This window comes from Eleutherodactylus coqui, chromosome 3, assembly GCF_035609145.1.
Source record: "Eleutherodactylus coqui strain aEleCoq1 chromosome 3, aEleCoq1.hap1, whole genome shotgun sequence".
Taxonomy (NCBI): Eukaryota; Metazoa; Chordata; class Amphibia; order Anura; family Eleutherodactylidae; genus Eleutherodactylus; species Eleutherodactylus coqui.
Genome location: NC_089839.1, coordinates 293,351,960 through 293,375,214, shown reverse-complemented (window position 1 = coordinate 293,375,214; position 23,255 = coordinate 293,351,960). Strand labels below are relative to the sequence as shown.

General features: G+C 48.7%; 1 protein-coding gene across 3 annotated transcripts in view; it reads right to left on the bottom strand.

Annotated features, from left to right (window-relative positions):
• KANK4 (KN motif and ankyrin repeat domains 4) overlaps positions 1 to 22,783 on the bottom strand; it is a 135,645-nt gene extending 112,862 nt beyond the window's left edge. Inside the window, exon 1 of one of the 3 annotated variants that reach the window (XM_066597724.1) lies at positions 22,729 to 22,783. The gene's annotated coding sequence lies outside the window, so the exon portion shown is untranslated. Of the gene's footprint in view, positions 1 to 22,074; positions 22,114 to 22,135; positions 22,515 to 22,728 lie in introns of those variants that run through there. The other 2 variants (XM_066597723.1, XM_066597725.1) reach the window with 2 other exon arrangements.
• Between the last annotated feature and the right edge of the window lie 472 nt (positions 22,784 to 23,255).

Below are 23,255 nucleotides of genomic sequence, written 5' to 3'. Positions count from 1 at the left end.
AAATATCGCTCACTTGGCATAAACATAAAACCAAAACAAATGATCACTTGTGTTAACTGTACTTTGCCTTACTTCAGCACAAAGGAACAAAAGCAAAAGGTCCATCTGGTCCAAACAATACACACAGCACACTACACCAACCTGCACTCCAAAACTACACTCACTCATCCTCACCAATACATATACGCTACATACTACATATAACAATATACACACATGTGAGAAACATATCCCTAACTCACAGGATCCAGCCTGAAATACCAAAAAAAGAAGAAAACTTGACTAATAACCGAAGCAATGATATAATAACAATAATGCAAACAATAACAAAGTAACAATAATAAGAAGAACCCAATACCCTTTTTTTTTTTTTTTTTTTGAAATTTTTATTTTATTTTATTTTTTTTAATGCCCACCACCTAAAGAATAAAACCTTACATAATCCTAAACTAACCCTATATCCAGACCAAACCACCACACACCCCAAACAACCCCCTACGGTGCAGCCACGGGAGCCACGCCTGCATCCCAAGTCCGTGCTCAATGTCTATGTCCAGGACGAGCCGAGCTGCACCGCATACACACACCCTGCCCGCCGCAGCCTGAGAGCCACGCCCGCACCAACAGTCCGTGCCCAGTGTTCATTGTCCGGGACGTGTCAAGCTACGGCTGAGGCACAAATCCCCCCCCCCCCCCTCCCCCCAATAAACCCCCACCCAACCTATCTATAACCCCTTACCCTATATACAAAACAAAACATATAACATATCTTATACTACACAACTACAAACCAACACTACATATTAATACCCGAAAGCCTAAGGTTCAGTTACCTGCAGCCGTACATACTTTATCTTTGACCGAAAACAAAAACTCTACTAGTGTCACACTCAGCCCTCCACCAGGACTGGATATGATAAGCCGGGCACCGACCAAATAGAGAAACACTATCCCTATAGTTAATCTGTCCCTACTCCTTCCCTAAAACTTACCCTCAGAGAAACTGTCCCTACCTCTCCCTATTCTGTCCCTACAAAGACCCTAACAATAAGAAGACTGTCCCTAATGAAAGACAAACCCTCTCCATAGGAGAGAGGCCTTAGTCGTGCCCAACCTCTCATAATCCAGAGAGCGCACCTTCACCAGGTCACCCAGGATGTTTCTATTCACCTCATCCGCGGGGAGGATTTTCTCTTCCGTCGAAACTAGACACCGTGCGTTCCAAATGTGAAACCTGACCACTAGGCTGACTAAGAATAAAGTGCACCGGTCCCTGCCACCAAGGTCCCCGAATGCCCCATAGACCCATTCCGCATACGAGAGGCGTGCCAACCTGGGCCAACCAATGGAGGCTCCCACCCGTTTGTACACCTCTGTATTAAAGGGACACTGAAGCAGGAAATGCTCCATGCTTTCCAGTACTCCTGGCGGGGGCAACCCCTATCCACCAGAGGCCTGCTCTTCAAGTTGCCCCTTACATACAGTCTCCCGTGGAAACAGCGCCAAGTCAAGTCCCAAAACTTCAAGGGGATCCTGTCAGAATTCAATAAACGTAACCCTCCCTCCAGGTCCCGACTTGGGCAGTCCTTGAGCGCCAGGGGCTTCTGGAAATGGGTCAACAGAACCCTCTTATCGAGGAGTTTCCTCGACAGAGTTCTGATCTCCCACATCCCCAGACCCCACCGACGTATCATCTTCAGAGCCACGGTAGCGTAAGCCGGAAGATGCCCGTGCGGCGTGCGAAGATCCTTCACTCACCCTCCAGTCTCCCATTCCTGGAAGAAAGGCCGAAGCCATCCCCAACAGGAGAATACCCACGGAGGAGCCCTCTCTTGCCAGAGGTTGCCTATATTGATCTTAACAAAGGTGTTTACGAGAAACACCACTGGGGTTGACCATAGATAACCCCCCTAGTCTCCTCGTGCAATATGTGACATCTCTCCTAATTAGGTTCAACCTGTTCCCCCACAACATTAGGAAGAACAGGTTGTAGACCCGAGTCCAGAGAGGCTCTGGCAAAATGCATACGCTGCCCAGGTAGATGAATAAAGGGAGCAGGTATGTTTTGATCAGGTTAACCCTTTCCTGAAGGGTCAAAGACCAACCCTTCCACTGGGCCACCTTCTGAATGGCACCATCGAGCCTGACCACCCAATTTTGCATGGGGTAATCTTCCCGGCCAAATTTGATGCCGAGAACTTTAGCCGAGTCCTGGGGCACTGGAAGGGTGTCTGGGAGACTAAATGTAGGATCTCCCCTTTCTAACCAGAGACTTTCGCACTTATCCTAGTTGATGCCGGACCCAGATGCTTCCGAGTAGCGATCCACCTCTGCCATCACGTACTCTGCCTCCCCCCTCGAGGACACAAAGACGGTGACGTCATCAGCGTACGCTGCCACCCTGAGGGTGGCTTCCGGCACCGCCCGATCCATCCCGACCCCCGCCATAGGCCCACCATCAATCATCCTAAGGAAAGGATCAATGGCAAACACGTACAGCAAGGGGCTCAGAGGACAACCCTGACGGACGCCAGACCCAACCTCAAATGGGTGGCCGACCCAACCGTTCACTAGCGGGAAAGTCTCAGCCCCCGCGTACAATGTCTTGAGCCAATTGACAAACCCCACTGGCAGGCCATATCTCAGAAGAACAGACCAGAGGTACTCGTGATTAACCCGATCAAACGCTTTGGCCTGATCCAAGGACAGCAGGTACCCCTCCCAGTGACCAGCCCTACCCTGCTCCACTGCCTCCCTGACACCTAGAACAGCACTAAAGGTGCTACAGCCTGGAACAGAGCAATGCTGGGTGCCCGAGAGGAGCCGGGGTGCAAACTTGACCAGCCGATTAAACAGCACTTTTGCCAGAACCTTCCTGTCCGTATTGAGAAGCGCTATGGGATGCCAGTTCTCAATACGGCTCGAGTCTTTACCCTTTGACAGAAGGATCAAAGCCGACCTCCTCATTGACTTTGGGAGAGTGTCCGAGGAAAGACACTCATTGAAAACCTCAGTCAAGAGGGGACTCAAGAGGTCCTTAAAGGTCTTATAGTACTCAGATGTTAAGCCATCCGGTCCTGGCGATTTTTTGAGCGCAAGCCCATCAATCGCCAGTTTAACTTCCTCTATGTTGATCTCCTCTGTCAAAACATTAAGGGAGATGTCATCCCCTGGCTCAGGGACAGCTTCAGCCAGGAAAGCCGACATCACATCTCGATCTAGATCCCTCTTTCTCAAAAGGTGCGAGTAGAAGGATCTGATGACTTCCAGAATCCCTGATCTGGACCTGTTCAGAGATCCCGTACCGTCGATCAGTCCCGTGACAACTTTACGATTCACTGACATCTTGCAGTTTCTGTAAGGGTCAGGTGAGTGGTACTTCCCGAAGTCCCTCTCAAAAACCAAAGATGCGTGCCTATTATACTGGCACCCTTTGAGCAAAGACTTCACTCTGGAGATCTCCTCGCGGCTACCTCCAGTCGAGACGAGATGTTCGAGTTTCCTCCTCAGGCCCTGATAAAGACGGTACTTACTCAGGCTCCTGAGGCTAGAGAGCTGGCGGAAGAACCCCGCAGCCCTGATCTTGAACATCTCCCACCACTCTGACTTACTGCTACAAAGATCCAGTAATGGTACCTGGCTCTGCAGAAAATCCTCAAAGGACTGTCTTATCTCTGCTTCCTCTAGGAGTGATGAATTCAGCCTCCATAAGCCTCTACCCATCCGGGGGGTCTCTGCAACATTCAGGGAAAACAAAATCAGACAGTGGTCGGAGAATTCCACCTCAACAGCAGAAACTGGGGAAGAGATGGCTTCCTCCTTCAAATAAAACCTATCTATTCTAGACCTGCACTCGCCTCTATAATAGGTGAAACCCGCGTGGCCTGGGGTGTGCCGGATGTGGACATCCTCCAGGCGAGCTTCGCTAGCTATGCTATTAAGCGCGACGCTATCAATAGTCAGCTTGCCTAGGGAGCCTCCCCTGTCACGGGTCCTCGTGACTGCGTTAAAGTCACCCCCAAAGATCACCTGCCGACTGGTAAAAAGGTACGGCTTGATCCTCATAAAGAGATCTTTGCGGTCCCGCTTGGTTTGGGGACCGTAGATGTTGATCAGCCGAAGCTCTTGTCCCTTCATGAGAACATCCAGGATCAGGCACCTCCCTATTTCTAACTCGATAACCCGTCGGCATTCAACCGCTGCGGTAAAAAGTACCGCCACTCCGCTATATGGCTCGGCTGCAAGAGACCAGTAAGATGGACCAGACCTCCATTCCCTCCTTGCCTTATGCACAGCTGCCAAATTTGGCAGCCTGGTCTCTTGCAAAAACAAAATGTCAGCTTCAACGCGGCCAAGAAAATCAAAGGCCGCAAATCTAGCCATATCAGATTTAATGCTGGCAACATTAATGGATGCCAGCGTCAACGGAGCGAGTGCCGCCATCATTGGTGATTGAGTTAGATGGCTTTCTTCTTCCCACCCCCCTTCTCATCTGGGTCTGAGGATGACCCCTTGCCACGTTTCTTGGACACTGAAAGGTCCATGGCAAGGGGCTCCTCAACCTCGTCCTCCTTGCCACTGGGCTCTGGGCCAGCCCTCCCCCTGGAGGTCACCAAACCCCCATAAGAGGAAGGCTCAGCACCCCCTGTAGGCCCCACGCTTGTCCTGGGCACCTCTCCCTCTGCCTCCTCCGAGGACGAGAGAGCTTTGTACCTGTTGGAGAGCCCAACAAGAGGAGAGTTTGGATTGCCTTCCTGCACCTGGCCCGTTGCAGGGGAAGATTTCCCTTCCCTTTATTACATTTTCTTGGAGCCCTGCTTACGCTTTTTCTTTTGCCACTCATCCTTGCCCTCACCCACACTTTCATAGTGGGAAGAATCTGAATAAGTGGCATCCTCTTCCCTTTGGATCCTCCTGACCTCCTCATCCAGCTCCCTGTCCCCTGGAGCCTCAGCCACATGATTTGCGTCCGGAGCAGGGGCCAGCATTGACCCACCTGCCACCTGGGTTTCCACCAGCTCCCTGCCCCTTCCGCGCTTCTCTTGGCGCCTCAGCTTGGCTGCCCCAGCATGTTTGTTCTTCCTTGGCTCCTGGGCTCCATCGCCTCTGCTGGTCCCCTCCCCTGCAGAAGCAACCTCATGGCTCTCCTCCGCTGGGGCCATGACCGCATTGGCGAAAGAGCGCGGACAGCGACTGAATGGGTGACCGAGGTCACCACACAGGTGACACCTAATCTCTGTACAAGATGCCGCAAGATGACCTACCTCGCCACACAGAGCGCGCTTGATGATGTTACAGGCTGCACTCAAATGTGTGGGGTCGCCGCACTTGTGACAGAGCTTCGGCTGCCCCTAGTAGAAGGCCAAGATACGATCCCTGCCAAGGAAGGCCGCGGATGGTATGTGGGCCACCGAATTCCCTGAACGCTTAAGTTTCACCATAAACGTCCAGGCTCCGGACCAGATGCCGTGCTCGTCCCGGTTCTTATTGGGCATATCCACCACCTCTCCGTACCGACTTATCCAAGTCATGATATCGTAACAAGAGAGGGACTCGTTACGAGTCAAAACGGTCACTCTCTTGACTCCAGTCTGGCGGGTTACCACTTGTGTACCACTTCTTCATCAACTCGTAGTTCCCCCAAAAGAGCTCGAGGCCCTCTAGGCGAGCAAAGCTGATGTCGAACTCAGACATGCCGTAAGGATGGATCAGGGCATAGATGTCATTTGCCCTGAAACCCATCTTCAGCAGAAGCTCCACCACCTTACCCCTGGATGGACACGCGTCATTGCCCCTCCACTGAAGACGAGCCACATTCCTACGGCCAATGTCCTGCCCGGTTGTTGGCAGGGACCAGACGGTCTCCCCCCTTTGTTCTCGGAAGGCACCAAGACCATGTCTCTCCACCCAGAGAGACAAATCCACAACTCTGCCCCCTACATTCATCGAGCTCACCCCCCTCCTCAAGGCCTCCAGGAGGCGCCGTTGCAAAATGCCGTCCCCAGAGCCCAAAGACAAGGAGGACGCCTCTCCCCTCCCTCCAGCGGCGACACTGGCATAACTTCTACCAGCTGTTGTCGCCGCTGGAGGGGCGACTGGATCCTGACCCACCCCCTGACTACCCTCCGAAGCCCCACCCTCCCGTACAAGAGGTGGCATACTAGCCGGGGAACCAGGGACACCTGTTCCTGCAGGAACAGGGGCAGCAGGGGTACCAACAGCCGCATCCATTACCTCACTCACTTCTCCATTAGCTGCTGGACCAGGACCTTTATTATTTTTACCCTCTTTTTGCCCAGAGGGCAAGTCCGTGGCACCTCCAGTGGGTGGCTGGTGATGCACTTCAGAGGATTCAGTGTCTGGCCTTTTAACATTTTTCCTTACTTTGGTGGATGTAGCTCCGCCCACCTTAGCCACTCTGGGAGTTGTAGTTCCTTCAACTTCCCTTCCAGGAACAGGAGCATGTTTACCATGGGTGGGAGGATCGGTAGACCCGGCCACCACCCACTGCGCCCCCTCTGCACCTGATAGGCGCTTTAGGGACACAGGGGGGACAGCCAGGCCACCACAGGTGGGACCTGGTGCCGGATCACGCCTCCCTCCCACTGGGACATGACCAACAGCACCAGCACCTCTGGACTGGCCGCGACCCTTTGCTTTCCCAACACTCTTATCTACCTCCTTTACTCCTCCATTCCCACTACTGGCACAAGCGGACTTGGAGTTTTGGGCCGCATTAACCCTCTCTTCCCCAGTCCCCTGCACCGGACTCACCACAGAGCCCGGGACTAGGAGCTCAGGGTTACCACCCTGGTCTGACTTTGCAGCCAAACCAGAGTGCTTGGTGACATAAACAAATTTTTCTTGTATATATATTTTTTCCTTTTTCCTCTTCTTCTTCTTGCTTGAGGTCTCCGGGGGACAATCATTCCCAAAATAGAAGGACTGCAGCCTCTCTGGGGACTCTTGCAGCTGTATCTGCCGCATTATCAGCGCCCCCTCTCCACTGCTGCTGCAGCTGTCATCACTGTCCTCCAGGTTAGATTCACCCGACGTGGGGGGCAGGCTGACCTGTTCAGCTGGGATGCTGGGCCCAGTAGTCCCACCTGGCAGTGAAAATTGCTGCTCACCAGAGCACCCAGCTCGCCCATCCTGAGCACCGTCAGATTCGCCCGTGCTGCTGCTTGAGCGCCTGGCAGAGCGCTCTTTAATAGCAGCGCTGCTCACTGACGCCATTTTGCTGAACCTCTCATCATTTAACAGTTTTTCTTTGAAAGGCCCACTTCTTTCCAGAATCCTTTCCCTCTCCTCCGCATAAAACTCAATGGCCTCCTCACAGGCTTCAATCTGCCGCGATATGGCCAATTTTCTGGTACGGGATCTGGCCCGCTCCACATCATAGCGGGCAATGCGCAGCTCCTGCCTATATTTAGTCAGCTGCCTCCCGACATGCCCAAAGTCCTTCATATACTTGGCAATGCGTGATGCCACATCCGTTACAGACTCGCCCTCCTTGCGATCAGCCCAACTTGCCTGCAAACGTTGTTTTGCCGCATGATCCTCCTCTTTCTTCCTCTGGCTGCGAGTCATCTTTGGCTCCTCCAGGGGAGTCAGGGTGACGTTGCTGCCACTCCGACTAGATGTTCTTCCCTCCTGGGGTGCAGTCCTCCCTCCCTCCGACCGAGGCCGGAGGGAGGAGGTCCGGGACTCCATGGCTGAAGCAAGCCCAGCACCTGTAGCCTTTGCTGGGTAAGATTCCTCTCACTGGTGACCACACCCTGGATCCTGCAGAGCTCTCCAACACACAGCCTTACTCCAGAGATGCACTCACTGTTCTGCTGTGGAGTCACTGTATACATACATTACTTATCCCGTACTGATCCTAAATTATATCACCCTGAGTGATCATACTCAAAGAGTGGTCATAAATGGCTGCACATCCAATTGGAAGAATGTATCAAGTGGGGTACTAAGAGGGTCTGTCCTCGGCCCAGTGTTGTTAAACATTTTTATACATGATTTAGATGAGGGAATTCAGGGGAAACTGATCATATTTGCCGACGACACAAAGCTAGGAGGGATAGCTAACACTAGGGAGGAGATAGAGGGGATTCAAAAAGATCTAGAAAAGCTTGCACAGTGGGCAGCGACTAACAGAATGGTATTTAACAAGGAGAAATTCAGAGTCCTACATTTGGGCGAGAAAAATGAAAAAAAAAGCACATACAGAATGGGAGGAATTGGGCTAAGCAGCAGCACATGTGAAAAACACTTGGGTATACTAATAGATCACAGACTGAACATGAGTCAGCAATGTGATGCAGCAGCCAAAAAAGCAAACACAATTCTGGGATGTATTAAGAGAAGCATAGAGTCAAGATCACAGGAGGTCATTATCCCCTCTACTCTTCCTTAGTCAGACCTCATCTGGAATGTTGTGTCCAGCTCGGGGCACCCCACTTAAAAAAAAAAAGACATTAACCATACTCCAGTTTGTCTGAGAAGAGTTACCAAGATGGTGAGCGGTCTGCAAATCATCTTCAATGAGGAACGGTTAAAGGATCTGGGAATGTTTAGCTTGCAAAAAAGAAGGCTGAGAGGAGACCTAATAGCTGTCTACAAATATCTTAAGGGCTGTCACAGTGCAGAGGGATCAGCCCTATTCTCATCTGCACAAGGAAAGACTAGAAGCAATGGGATGAAACTGAAAGGGAGGAGACACAGATTAGATATTAGACAGTGAGGGGGATCAATGAGTGGAACAGGTTACCACGGGAGGAGGTTCAAACAGAGGCTGGACAAATATCTGTCTGGGATGATTTAGTGATCCTGTATTGAGCAGGGGGTTGGACCCGATGACCCTTCCAACTGTACCAGTCTATGATGCTATATCCTGAATTATACTCCAGAGCTGCACTCACTATTCTGCTGGTGGAGTCACTGTGTACATACAGTACTGGTCCTCCGTTACATCCTGCATTCTGTATACAGCTCTGTTATCACTGTACTCCGTATTATTTCCTCACTATTTTATAGAATTTGCTGACGCTTCTGTTGCCTCCCAGAATTCCTCAGTGAGCTCCCGCATAATACACATTCATTATAATGATGTTGATGAATAGGCAAATATCAGATAATATCAAACTTATAAACCCACCACGACTAAACCTGATATCTGCTGCACAGAGGGTTAGATCAGCGGCAGGATCTCTACATGCTGAGCATCTCGGAGAAACCTCATTTTTAAGCCTTCACAGGATTTTCTTCCCTAAGTGAACAGGAAGAGATACAATCGGCCGCGGCGATGCAGAACTGTTGTCTTTTCTAGGAATTTTGGCCTGGATTCTACTGAACGCTCCTTCTGCCTCCTCGTAAATTCAATGTATTTTTAGAGCGTATCCTCTAGTTAAAAGCAGCTTTTCTTCCCATTCATAATTGCTGCGGGTTAAGAACCCACCCAGATAACTCATTGCTGATAAAGAGAGAGAAGTGATGAAAAGGACTGTGCAGAACAATGCTTCATGGGTAACATTTTGAAATTTGCATAGGGTCATTATTCTTAAAAGCAAACCACCTAGAACCTAGAATTTCCCATTGTAGTTACCGTATTCATTAAAGGGGATGTGCTATGATTGCAAGCTATTCCCTATTCTCAGGATAGGAGCTAATTTGCTGATCAGCGAGGGTCCGACCACTGGAACCCCCACCAATCCAGAGAGCGGGGCTGATGCATGTTCTAACAGTCGCACATGGATGCCATAGCTCCATTAACTTCAATGAAACACCTAAGTACAGCGGAGTTCCAGTGCTTAGCCATCTCTGACAGTCCTATTAAAGTGAATGGAGTAGCAATGCATATGTTTAACTGCTGCTGCTCATAATTTAGGAAGCATCAGGGCCCCGCTCGAGATCAGTGGGGTTAAAGGGCTACCTAAAGGGTTAAAGATCTGCTACGACAAGGGACTGTAAGATGTACAAAAATGATCGCTCATAACAAAATTTGCACCGAATAGAACTGAGCATGCTCAGTAGGGGCTTGTTCATTGGTCAAGGCGTGCTGCTGGGAGCACTACCAAGAAAGAGGCAAAAGGAGCTGCTAGGCCAATGGTTGGGGGACTGTCTGCTAGGATCCATAAGAGAGAGAGAGAGAGAGAGAGAAAGAATAGCCATATTACCACTCCAACCAGATGGGGCTCACTGGACTGGGACAAGGATCAAGGGAAGCCATGGTAGAGTCACACTCCTGACCATAAAACTGCCTGGGTCAGTGATAGCTGTGATTCTCAAATTGTAAGTGTGGCTGGCCTCCTCATTAGGTGTCCACACCACTAGGAACAAGGCTTGTTAAGCAACATGCCTATTGTAAAGTGTGGAGAAAGTATTAGTAATTCTAGGATTTAGTTAGCTGTAGTTAGTGTCAGGGAAATCTACAGTAAAATTATTATAACATAAATTACTTTCATTCCTTGGTTCATAAATAAATATTACATATTTTTGTAACCGCTTTCTGCTACACTGTATCCAGAATCTGAATTGCAAAACACCCGCCTGCATCAGGGGGTCCAATGGTTACAACTAGAGATGAGCGAGTATACTCGCTAAGGCACATTACTCGAGCGAGTAGTGCCTTAGCCGAGTATCTCCCCGCTCGTCTCTAAAGATTCGGGGGCCGGTGGGGAGATCTCTCTATCCCTCTCTCCCCCCCCCCCCCCCGCTTCACGCCGCAACTCACCTGTCACCCGCACCGGCCCCCGAATCTTTAGAGACGAGCGGGCAGATACTCAGCTAAGGCACTACTCGCTCGAGTAATGTGCCTTAGCGAGTATACTCGCTCATCTCTAGTTACAACGCCACAAGTCATCAGGTTATACCTATGGATATGGGACCTCCTTCTCACATCATGACTCTGCCCATCACATGCAGCCCTGTCCTCACTTTCATCATCCCAGGCATGGATATTCCACTGCCTCTCATTATTAAGGTGGCCTTCACACGGGTGATAAAATAGCGCGTTTTTCGCGTGATGCAAAAGTCAGTAAAAAGCAGAATATGAAACCAATGATTTTCAATGGATTCCTTCCCATCTGCGATGTTTTCATTGATGCGATGTTGAGAGAACAAAAAAATGCGGCATGCTCTATCTTTCTGCGATGTGCGATTTTCATTTTTTTAAAATCATGTTTTCCTCTTTTTTATCGCATCGCTACGCAACAAACATTGCATTGCAATTTTAACGTTAAAAATTCCTTTATATTTAAGCAATAAAAAATTGCGCTATTTTATCACGGGCGGCAGCGATGCGAGATGTTCTAAAAAAATAAAGCATTGCTGAAACCTAAAAATCGCAAGAACAAAGACGCTATTTTGCTGCGATTTTCTTGCTGCAAAATCGCCATTGTCCGTGTGAAACTACAAAATCGCAATCGCCCCTCTTCTGCAATGCTTTGTGCGGCTGGGGGAATCCTGCGCCTCCTGCTATATGATGCTTAGTTTCATTAAACTGTTTATCTGTTTTCTTTTTACATCTCATTAAGGTTTATTACTAGAGATGAGCGAGCATACTCGTTAAGGGACAATACTGGAGCGAGTATTGCCCTTTTTTGAGTACCTGCCTGCTCGTCAGAAAAGATTCGGGTGCCAGCAGGGGGGGGAGCGTGGGTCGCGGGAGTGAGCAGGGGTGAGTGGGGCGGTGGGCGGGAGAGAGAGATCTCCCTTCCCGTTACCCCATCCCCCCCCCCTGCTTTATTACTGAAAGGATGCATGTCAGCTCCCGGACCGCAATATAAGCCATCACCGCAACCTCTGTGCGATCAGCGCGGTCCTGGCGCCATCCAGGACCTAATTCTTGCTAGAATACCGCAAGTCGGGCCAGTATTCCCGTGTCACCCAGAGCAGCAGGGCTGCCGGCATCCTCATGTTGCTGGATACTCACTGATTGCAATCGGCAAAGATGAGCCGCTCCCTGATGATGACAGCGGGGGGCGCAGTTGCCTCTCAGGTTGTGGACAGTCCCTTTAAATAAGTTATGTGCTGACAAGTTCTATTCTTCAAGGTTCGCTGATAGTATTTACTTTCTTTCTGCGCAACAAACGTTAATACCCGTAAGGGCAGAGAGATCGACAACCCGTTAAATCTTCACTAGTGTCATTAAAGAGCTGCTGACACCTAAAATATGTGGCCGGACCGAGCGATCAGCCAATGGCGCTTGCAGTTATTATTCCCATCGCTGCAGTCCGCAGCAGTAAAGGCACAAGGTTTCCCGACTCTGTGAGGTTATCCTGCGTACAGATAGAAGTCTTGTATACGGGCCCCTTCACACGGGTGTATGTGCATGTTTCTCCGCACGTAAAATTTACCCGCATAATACGCAGAGAATATAACGCACTGATATCAATGGGTGCGTACGCGTTTCCCAAGGGCAGCTTCACACCGACGTATTTGTGAGCAAGAATAGAGAATAGAACCCATTGATTTCAATGGGTTCATTCGCTTTTCCTTTTTTGGCGCACGCAAAAAATAGGACCTGCTGTATTTTCCTGTGTATTTGCCCACCGAGGGGCCCCATAGAAGTCTATGTGGTGTGCGCAATACACAAGGGGATGCTCAATATGCTGCGCAAAACCACGTGGAAAAGAATACATCTGTTCCCCATTAGGCTACATAGGCTTTTAAATCAGAGTGGGCATGTCCTGCGCATATATGGACAGACACATGCGCAAATCAACCTTGTTCACCAGCGTATTTGCGCACGTAGTTGTCTGAAGCCGCCCTTTAGGCTCTAGTTTATATCTGCATTCAGGTTTCTGCTTTTTGAGGGCTCGTTCACATCAGGGGGTTTCGTTTTGCTGCTCCATTGGTTGAGCAGCTCTATCTAAACCAAACGGCGCTGAATGGACCTCCTTGATTATAACGGCGTCCATTCGGCATCCAGATGGCATTTTCCAGGGCAAAATAGTGCAGCTTGCTGCAGCGTTTCATCCTGTATGTTAGTGGAAATCTGCTGAAGCTGAAGGTGCCTTCACAGACCCAGCGACAAAAATAGGCGAATACAAGCGTTTGGCTATCCTGGCAGTCCCACTGAAGATGAATGGCGCGGCACAGCGTATGCATGACCACCGCTCCATTCAATCTCCTCCTCGCTTCGGGGGTGGAGTGAGCCAACAAGGAGGAGATGAGAGGGACAAAAGACCTTCGTTCTTGGGATCAGTGGGGGTCTCAGTGGTGAGACCCTCACCGATCAGCATTATCACCTATCTTGGGAATCGGTAATGGAGGTCAATCTTGGGGATACCCCTTTAACTCCATGTGAGAGCTCCTCTGCTGACAAGTTGCATCTCTTCCTCAGAAAGCAGCCGTCAGCACACGGAGGAGGTTTAATGATCCCTACAAGTCTCCCAGGCTCAGTTTGGTGAACGGCGCTGAGACTCCCTCCATGATTCATGCCAGTTGCTGCGGGCGAAGCAGCGTCCCTACGGACGCTCCTGGATTCCTAGTATCAGCGATACAGGCGGGCAACACGTTTATCATCACTTCGTATTTCATGGGTAACATCATGTGACGCAATCGGCATGAAATAATGTATTCTTTAATATTACGTGTCAGAGGAACAGGAAGTGCGCGGCGAACAATCCAAGCGTCCAGAGGCTTTGATCTGACTTTAGCTTTCTACCCCGCTGTACCTTCGGGACCAAGATGAATTTGGAAATTCAATCAGATAAGAGACTACTTAAAAATACGGAAAGAACGCTATTTTTATTCATGCGGAAATAGGATGAGCGGAAAGCCAGAAAAAACATTATCTTCTTTCCTCATCTTAAAAAAAGCGACCTCAGCCACGCCGGCGTCCTCCTCCCAAATACGTGGAAGGGTTTATTATCACACTGGCATTAAAGGGGAACTGTAGGCTCATTAGAGTCCCACAAACTTTGTCATGGGGCTCAGAGTTGAGAGAACGGGGGTCCAGGGGGTCCCTCATTCCAGCCCCTGAGAAATCAATGCACACACGTAGCGCAGCTCATGTGTGCGCACCTCTCTCATGGATCTCTGTGGGGGAGCGCCTGTGCACAGCCGTCTGAAAGCAGTCATGCCCTGCGTCTTTGCGGATTTCTTGGGGGCTCAGTGCTGGAACGGAGGACACGGTGCATATAAGGGCGGTTTCAGATGAGTGTATGCGCAAATACGCTCGCCTCACCCCAAGGACTTTGCGCAGTGCGCGAGGTTTGGGGAGGTAGATTTGTGCCCATATTGGTGCATGGACCTGTACTTTTTGCGCACGCAGGGCTAGTTCATACGTACAACACACCCCTCCCGTGGATTAAAAGGCTATTTAGCGTAACGAGGTCCAGATGTGTTCTTTTTTACCGGAATTGCTCAGCGTATTGAGCATTGGCACACACATTTAGTGTATATTTTCGCACCTCCCATAGGAGTCTACTGGGCGCTTGGTGCGCAAATACGCAGGAAAATAGAGCAGGACCTATTTTTTGCACGCACAAAATAACGAACCCATTGACATCGATTGGCTCCGGTCTCGCGCATAGATTTTATGCGTGCAAAAAAATGTGCAAATACGGTCGTCTGAACAAAAGCTAACACCGCTCCCTGCACCCCTTGTTCCTCATTTTGAGCCCCATAATGTAGATTCTTACAGGTTCCGTTTAAAGGAAGTGTCTAGTCTGATGTAAGCGGGGCTCATCCACTGTATAACACACGTTCGAGGGGCTACTTTAGACAGGTGTATGCGTTTTGCGCACGCCTCAGTGCAGCGTATTTGCACTATGTACGGGGCTATTTTTGCATGCGTATCAGTGCCTTTTACTGCACTTTTTGCGCACATAGGGCATATTCATTCGCGTCCAGCTTACGGACAGGCTATTTACCCTCATGAGTTCCAGGTGTGTTCCTTTTTTTTCCGATACAGCACAGCGTATCGCACATCTGTGAGTGCATTGGCGCACCTTCCATAGACTTCTATGGCGACGCTGGGTGCACAAATGTGGACAAGAATAAAGCAGCTTGCCAAATGTATTTGCGTATTTCAATGGGTTCGTTCCTATTTCCTTTTCATGCACAAGAAAGAAAACGCAGCACGCATTAAGTTTGTGCACATTTGCACGCCAAAGTTTGCAATAGAAGTCTATGGGTGTGTGTAAAAGTGCGCGCAATATACAAGCAGATGCGAGGAGCACAACGGAACTCTGTGGGAAAAAGAACAAATCTGGAATCATTAGGCTAAACAACCAATTAAACCAGGGTGTATTCGTCAGCCGCACGCCGCGCTGGAGCAAAAAGTGCAGTGAAATATGCTGACACACATGCAAAATAGACTCGTTTAGAGCGCAAAAACACCTACGCACATGTGAAGCTACCCTAATAAACAGTGTTTAGCAATTTCTCACCATTGTCAAGCTCTCTGCTTGTTGTCAGTGAATGGAAACCTGCTGTTTTTATCCAGAGGCTGTAAAAATGTTCACATTTGCGTTAGTTGTTCGCTGACGGGCAGAATTGCATAACATGACGAATTTTAAAGGTGTTTTTGAAGACCTGAAAAGTGCAACTAACGCCCAGGATCGCTCACCTGTCCAATCCCCGGCAACTTAGCACTGCAACTCCAGTGTTCCACACCAGCCCTTGCAGTACCGCAGCAGTGACGCACTAGACTATGCACATGACATCTGAGGCCAGTGATTGGCTGCAGCAGTCATGTGCTTAGTCAGATGCATCATTATTGAAGCAGCATAAACAAGGACAATCAGGGTCTTGTGCTAACTCCATTTGTCGGGGTCAGTTCACTGTTTGCTACAATGTATCAGTGCAGAGAGGAAGCCCAGGAGAGGACTCAACTACTTCCACATTTAGCTGGCAAAGGAAACTTAGCAATGATACATTGTTGTAAACCCTTCAGATGTGCGAGCAGGACTAAGGCTCGTTCCACACGGGCGATTGAGATTTTGCCGCCACAAAATCGCGTCTTTAGTCCCGTGATCTCTGAGCGTCAGCGATGCGTTCTTTAGACTAATCTCACATCACTGCCGGCCGCGCATGTTTTTATCGCGAAAGTTAATAGAACTTTCTAATGTTAAAATCACATCACAATGCAAGTCTGTGGGTTGCGATGCGATAAAAAAAGCTCCATATGGAAACATGGGAGATAAAAAAAAAAATTAAAAAAAGAGGAAAAAAAAAGAAAACCGCACATCGCAGAAAGATAAAACATGCCGCGATTCTTTGCTCAACATCACATAAGTGAAAAAATCGTAGGTGGGAAGGAAACCGCTGTAAATCATGGGTTTCATAAATCAGCTTTTTTACTAACTCTTGTATCACGTGATTTTATCGTCCGTGTGAAACCACCCAAAGGGCTTATTCACAAGAGCGTATATTGGCCGTTGTTTTCATGGCCGGCCGGCCGATATATGCTACCATCTGATGCATTAGATTCCAATGCACCAGATCACACAAGCGTATTCCCGTGGCGTAAAAATGCCCAGCTGGCAAATATAGTGCCGGGCAGGAAAGATAGTCTTGGACTATCTTCCTGGCTGGAATACATCGCAGCTGCATGGATTCCTATGGGAGCCAGTGACAGCGGCCAGAGAAGAGAGGTGGGAGGGAGTTTAGCAGTATGACTGCTAAACTCTTCCCCTTCTCTCCTCCCCTCCCATTGCTGGCTGCAGGCAAGGGGCGGGAGCTTAGCTCCACCCCCATCCCACCCCCTCCCACTGCAAACAGCCGGAGGGGAGGAGAGAGGCAGAGAGGCGGCGAGGGGGAGGTAAGTCATTGCGGCCTCGGCGTATATTCGCTTTGCTCGGGCCCTCTGAATGGGCGCACAAACGTTAGAGTTGTGTGCCTGTTCACGCGTTTTTACGGTGACGACGGGCACACATAAAAATGCCTACAGCCATGTGAGTAAGCCCTGAGTCCTGACAGGATTAGACACCTTAGTGTAAACAATCAGTACTTCCAATCACTGACAACAAGCAGAAATATTGAAAGGGCTAAGAATTGAAACAAAGACTATTGGAAACTCGCAGGTTAGACAAAACGTTTTCATTCCAGAAAGCCTCCTTAAAAAACAGATAATGGTAAAGCCCCTCGAGAAATGGGGGGGGGGGGGTGTTTATAGCTGAAATGTTGTGATGCCAGAAAGATTTGTCATCAATGAGTTAATTAAACGTCTTAAAAAGAAAGTAACGCAACATTAAATGGGTCGTCCTATAAAATAACGTATCCCCTAGCCAAAACATAGGTCATAAACATTTAATCAATGGGTTCTTCTAACCAATGGGACGCCCAACGATCACAGTAACGGTGGCCCTGAGACTAGGGGCTCCTTCCCATGGTTGCATTTGCATGCGTTGTTGATGCGCAAAATTTGCAGAAGCAATACGCAGAGCACAGAGCCCATTGATTTCAATGGGTTCGTCCACATTCACTTCTTTTGCGTGCGCAAAAGAGAAGTCTATGGGGAGTGCTGAAATACATGCGCAATACGCAAGGAGATGTGCAACAGGCTGCGCAATTCCGCAGGAAAAACACATCTGGAAGTCGTTAGGCTAAATAGCCATTTCAATCGGGGTGTGGTTGTGTACTGTGCGCAAAACAACATGCCATGCGAGCACAAACCGTATAGTAAAACACACTGATATGCGCACAAAACAGCCCAGTGCATAGCGCAAATACTTTGCGCTGAGGCGTGCGCAAAAATTCATGTGCCTGTGTGAAGGGTGGCTTTATATGGAACAACTATCAACTGAAAGATCAGTCTTATGAGCAATTTTCAGCGATGGGTGACCCAGGAGAACACGTGACTGGGCACTGCGCGAGAGTCGCTCACCAGTCGCTTTGATTCAGCTCACTGGGAACGAAGCGACTAGTGAGCGACTTCTCTCTCAGTATAAAGAGGCAGTCAGCCATCTATGAACGACTGCCTGTTCACAATGAATGGCGGTGGCTGGCTTAGGCTTTATTCACACGATGGTATACAGAAAAAGCAAGAGCGCCAATTGGTCGGATGTGCATACAGAACGGAAAACCTGTAAACGCTCATAGCTCCCGGGCAGCAGCACATCTACAAAAAGGGGAGATAAGGAACCGGTGGCGTAGTTGGAGGAAGGGGTGGCAGGTGGGGCATCTGCCCTTGTCACAATTAGTACAGAGAGTTCCGACACGACCAAGTTAGAAGTTATCCGATTGCTGCGGACCATATCAAATACACATGGTACCAACCATCTAGCAGATGTGTAATGAGGTCTGTGTGCGGGGGTCCCTGGTGGAACACTATTACTATTGTAGGCCACTAGGGGTGCACTATTACTCTTGGGGGCTACAAAGGAAGCACTATTATTACTACTGGAGGCTAAAAAGAGGTGCGGGGCGCCAAACTGAATCTTTTCCCTGGTTGCAAGAAAACCTAACTATGTTTCTCTACGATACTGCATGTGACAAGAGAACCAATGCAAAGTTGGGGGGAGATCATCGGCGATTTTCAGGCTTCCTTTAAAAAGTCAGATACTGACTTACAGGGTACCTACCTTCCTAGTAGGGGTAATTTTTCTGTCACTCACATGCATTGCTTTCTGTGGACTGTCATGGGAGTCCAACTTCTGGGACCCCTCTGAATATGAGAATGGGGTCCGATGTTCCCTGTTTAAACTAGGCAGTGTGAATTGAGCATTGGTGAAGCCGTTCCATTCGAACTCTACAGGAGCGCCAAAGATACCTGAGCCTGATATTTGGCTATGAAGCGAGAGCTGGGCAAAGTATCCCTAGAAAAGTCATGTAGCGGAAGTATCTTGCAGACGTGTCGTATTTGTGGGCTCAGTGTAGTACCAGTGCTGCCGGCCGTATACTGAAGTGATGGAGCGGATATTCTGACGTGACCTGTTGGCAGGCAGTGACTTTAAAGAGAGTGAAGTCAATGGTGCTTAATAAAATGGCACATCGTGAAACGCGTTACCTGCTGCTTCAAAATGAAGTGTTATTTTAATCAACACCATCGGCTTTACCCTCCTTCAAGTCATCGCCTGCCAACAGGTTGTGCCAGAGCCGCAGCTCCCTTATGGTGGCTTCATATGGGATGACTATCAGCCGAAAAATCACAGCGATGAAAACATGGCACCCGTCAGGGTACTCAGCAAGAAGTCACTCAGTAGTCGCTAGTCACTGTGTTTCAGCTTGCTCAACGAAGCAACTAGTAAGTGATTTCTCTCTGTGTAACCAGGCAGTCGCTCATCTTTGAATGACTGCCTGTTCACAGTGAATAGAGATGGGCAGCCGGAAAAGATCGTTGGCCCACTCCACTCCATTCACTGTGCGACTATGGCTCCTATGTGAAAGCACAATAAGTCATTAAGACAAGTATCGAGTGCCTCTGCACCCGACAGTCAAGCCACCCTTGGACTCCTCTTCACTTCGATACTTGGCTATGTCTAGCAGTTCCGTAAGGTATTATTGGAGTAGCCACGCACGTGATTCACCATTGCTTGATTCAAATGTCAGACACAGTACCGCCATTCTTGTAATGGGTGGAGATTCCAGTGGTCGGACCTTCACCGATCAGACACTAATGAACAATCCAGTGGATAGGTGATAAGTTATTTTCTCTGAGAATGCCCCTTGAGGGCTCGGTCAGACGAGCAATTTTTTTTTTTTGCACAGCCATGGGCGCAAAAAACATGCGCTCCATGGATGTGCAAAATGTTGTAAAAAATCCCTTTCTTTGAATGGTTGAGCACTGCCTCTGATTGGTCACAGCGCTCAGCGAATCAGAGGCAGCGCTTTCTGGAGGTGAGGATTTTTCAATCCCCAGCCACGAGAATACAGATGAAGACTGCCGGAGATGGGGAGAAAAGCCGGATAGCTCTTCTAGGTGAGTTATTTATTTTTTAACAGCTAGGGATGATTTTCAGGGTAGGGCTTATATTTCAAGCCACCCCCAAACATCATTGCTGCAGGGGTTGCCTTCATCCCATTGCTTTCGATGGAGTTGTAGCAGCGCTGGCCCCATTGAAAACAATGGGATAGCACTGCGGTCCGCTGCCACATTTATGGCAGGGGATTCTTTTATCTCCGCGGGGAGTCCCATCATCACTGAACACTGTGACAGTGCTGGTCCATGTTTTGTGGACTGTAATATCGACCTAATGCGAACCTATGTATCTAGTCACATGGCCGTATTCTTAAAAAGGTAGCGTGATTTATTTTTGTCCGTTTTTGCCGCTACTACTTTCCAGTGGGCAAACATTGACACAGTAAATACAGATCAAATAGTGATGAAATTCTGAGGACTAAGGCCGGGCTCACATGAATGGGTTGGAATCTGTATTTCCGCAGTGGAAGACCTGTGATCCTTTGCGGAAAGTAACCGCAAATGATTGCGGAAGATCACGGATGCGTGCGGTTTTCCGCGTGGATGTAGGCGTATGCACAGTGTATCGTCTGCACCGAAGAAAGATCTCTCTCCCCTCCAGCCGGCATTCTGGCTTTTCTATCTATTCTATCAAGTTGCGAGCATTTCCGCCGCTCATACATAATGTTAATTGCGTATGGGCTGCGGATCGCTCGCATCCATAGACATCTATCGAGGCTGTCCGCGTGGAATATGCGCTAAAATAGAGCATGCTGCGATTTTTCTTCCGCTCACAGAATACACAATTCGTACCCGCAAGTGCGAAAGAAAATTCTAAAATACATGACTTTCAATGCCCGCGCTTTACCGCTGATCTTCCACACGAACGGCGATTGCGGAATCCACAATTCAAATGAGTTCGTGTGAGCCCCTCCCCCCATACTGTTGTAATGTCATCTGTAGCACGTCCATAATATGAATCCGTATTACAGGTGTGTTACACTGCGCTCATCTGCCATCGGCCCTAAGAGACCTTTCACACGGGACTGAATAATCTGCACCTTAAGGCCGGCTGCACACGGACGGATTTGCACTGCGGAATCTGGAGCGAGCGATCGCCTCTGGATTCCTCAGCAAATACTGCCCATAGCATGCTATAGAAAAGCGTTTTTTCTGCCCATGAGCGGAAATGAATCGCGATTTTCCGCTCGCGGAGGAAAGACCGCGGCATGCCCTATTTCAGTGCAGATTCCACACGGACGGCTTCCATTGAAGTCAATGGAAGCTGTCCGACCCGTGGCCCTTTCGCAATGACAGTGTGGAAAGGTTGCGGGGTATCTGTGTCATCGCTTAGCAGGCTTTTGAAAAAAGAAACTGTACTGCGCATGTCCAGCGGCTCGTGCAGTTCCGGTCGTGTGCAGCCGGCCTAAGCCGTGGCAAATTCTGCACCGAAATCTGCTGGCAGATTTTTATAGGTAATTGAAACTGCCTGCAATTCGTCATCAAAATCCGCAATTAAACCGGCAGGCCTTGGCGTGGAATTCTGCAGCTGCGGATTTTGCTGCGCTCTAATTCCATCCCGTGTGATAAGTCCCTTAGTGGACAAGCATAGTCCTTTGTTTCCTTGCTTTGTGCACATTTTAGGAGAGGGATGGTTGTGCAATCTCTCTTTAAATGAATGCAGAACTATTGACCACTGGCGTCTGACTGTTCTCTGTTCGCGGCGTCTTAATATTCTGCACGGCTTATAAAATCTGCCACAATGGAAAATACTACATTTATCGGTCTTTCTAATTTACCACCAGATTACAATCCATATCCTGCAAACTGTCTTCTGCCTCTGTCACATGTTAACCGCTTAAGACCCGAGAATATAGATTTATAGGCTGCGCTTGTCTTACGCAGATAATCGCCACTTGTGCGACACACGCTAATATTTGCTATTAAACCCTCAAAGCCAGGTCTGTCCTTTGCTCCTAGCCCCCCACACGTTCCTCTGTCTTTCTGGCAAAGCAGTGGAAATAAAAAAAATCCCTAAAGGAAAAACATACATAACACATTGTAACAAAACCCCAGCTCTTGACCTCTGTCACTATGAAAAGGAACGTAGAAAATCCAAGAAATCTAAGAAGTCTCGCAACATCAGGAACTGGAAACAATGGAGCCACTCGATACATTGTATCCAAAGTTCTCTCTTTGTCAGGAACACAACGGCACACACCCACCTCTCCTGTACAAGCGTCGCCCCGTTCCCAGATGCCGAAAAATCAGGATTGGGATCATTACCTTCCTTTCTCTTCCAGAGGAATCGGTCTGTAATCCTGTAGAGGATCAATTAAATATCAGGCGAGCCTCCCTCATTATAACCGTGCGGTGGGGGGATTAACTATTTGATGCATTTTCTTTCTTCTTTCCTTCCACAGGTTTTGGCAAAAGCATCGGCGAGGACCCTTGTACAATCAGATGTTTCCTATTAGGGGGGCCCATAAGGGGGGTCTTTATATTGAGGCATGTTCATCAAACCACTCAGTTAAATAACCCCCTGATACAGAACAAATGATTCTATAGAGGAGGAAGTCAAACAAGGAGGGGGGTGTCTATATTTTTGGAAAAGAGGTGAAGTTATTCTGCCAATATAAAGATTCCAGGATTCCTCCCTCTTTCCAGAGCTGATCCTATTGTTTTCAATGAGTGGGAAAGCGATCTAGGAATGGGGCTTGATAGCATGGAACGCTTTATCTGCAAGGAAACAGCTGCAATATTCCATAGGATGCAGAGCACAGTCCCAGAATGCTCTCACGTCTCCTCCTCTCATGCCCCTTGGTCAGAGAGAAGGTTAAAAAGGGAAGGCAAAATGTGGCCAGCTGGAATGGTCTTACCTTGGAGATGTCTGGCCGCCTGGTTCCCGCAGGTTTGCAGTCTGTACATGGAGCTGTGCGAGTGCCTGAGAGTGGGATGGTCCTACATTCTTACTTGATCAGCCAGATGCTGACACTGTCTTTCTTAAGGAGTATGAAAAATCTGCCTTCTAGAAAACTTCCTTCAGTGTGTTCTCACTGCGCTGTCCTTCCTTAAGAAAGACTTTTTTTTTTTTTTTACAAATTTATCTCAAAAGTGTCTTGGACGATATGCATTTCTTAAAATAGTCGATTACCCCTCCCCCTTCTAATTGCATAATATTAATCTCCAGTTTGCTTTCTTTTGATGTGAGCAGATGAAATTATGCCTCGGATCAGTAACGCATGCAGTAGAGACGAGCAGGCTGCCCATACTGTGGTGGAGCATTATGAGGGGGCTTATTAGGAAACTGCAGAAATAACAAGCCCTCAATGTAACTGGAAGCAATCGGAAATAGATTTCATCCAATCTCAGCCAAATACATAGTAACATAGTATGTAAGGCTGAA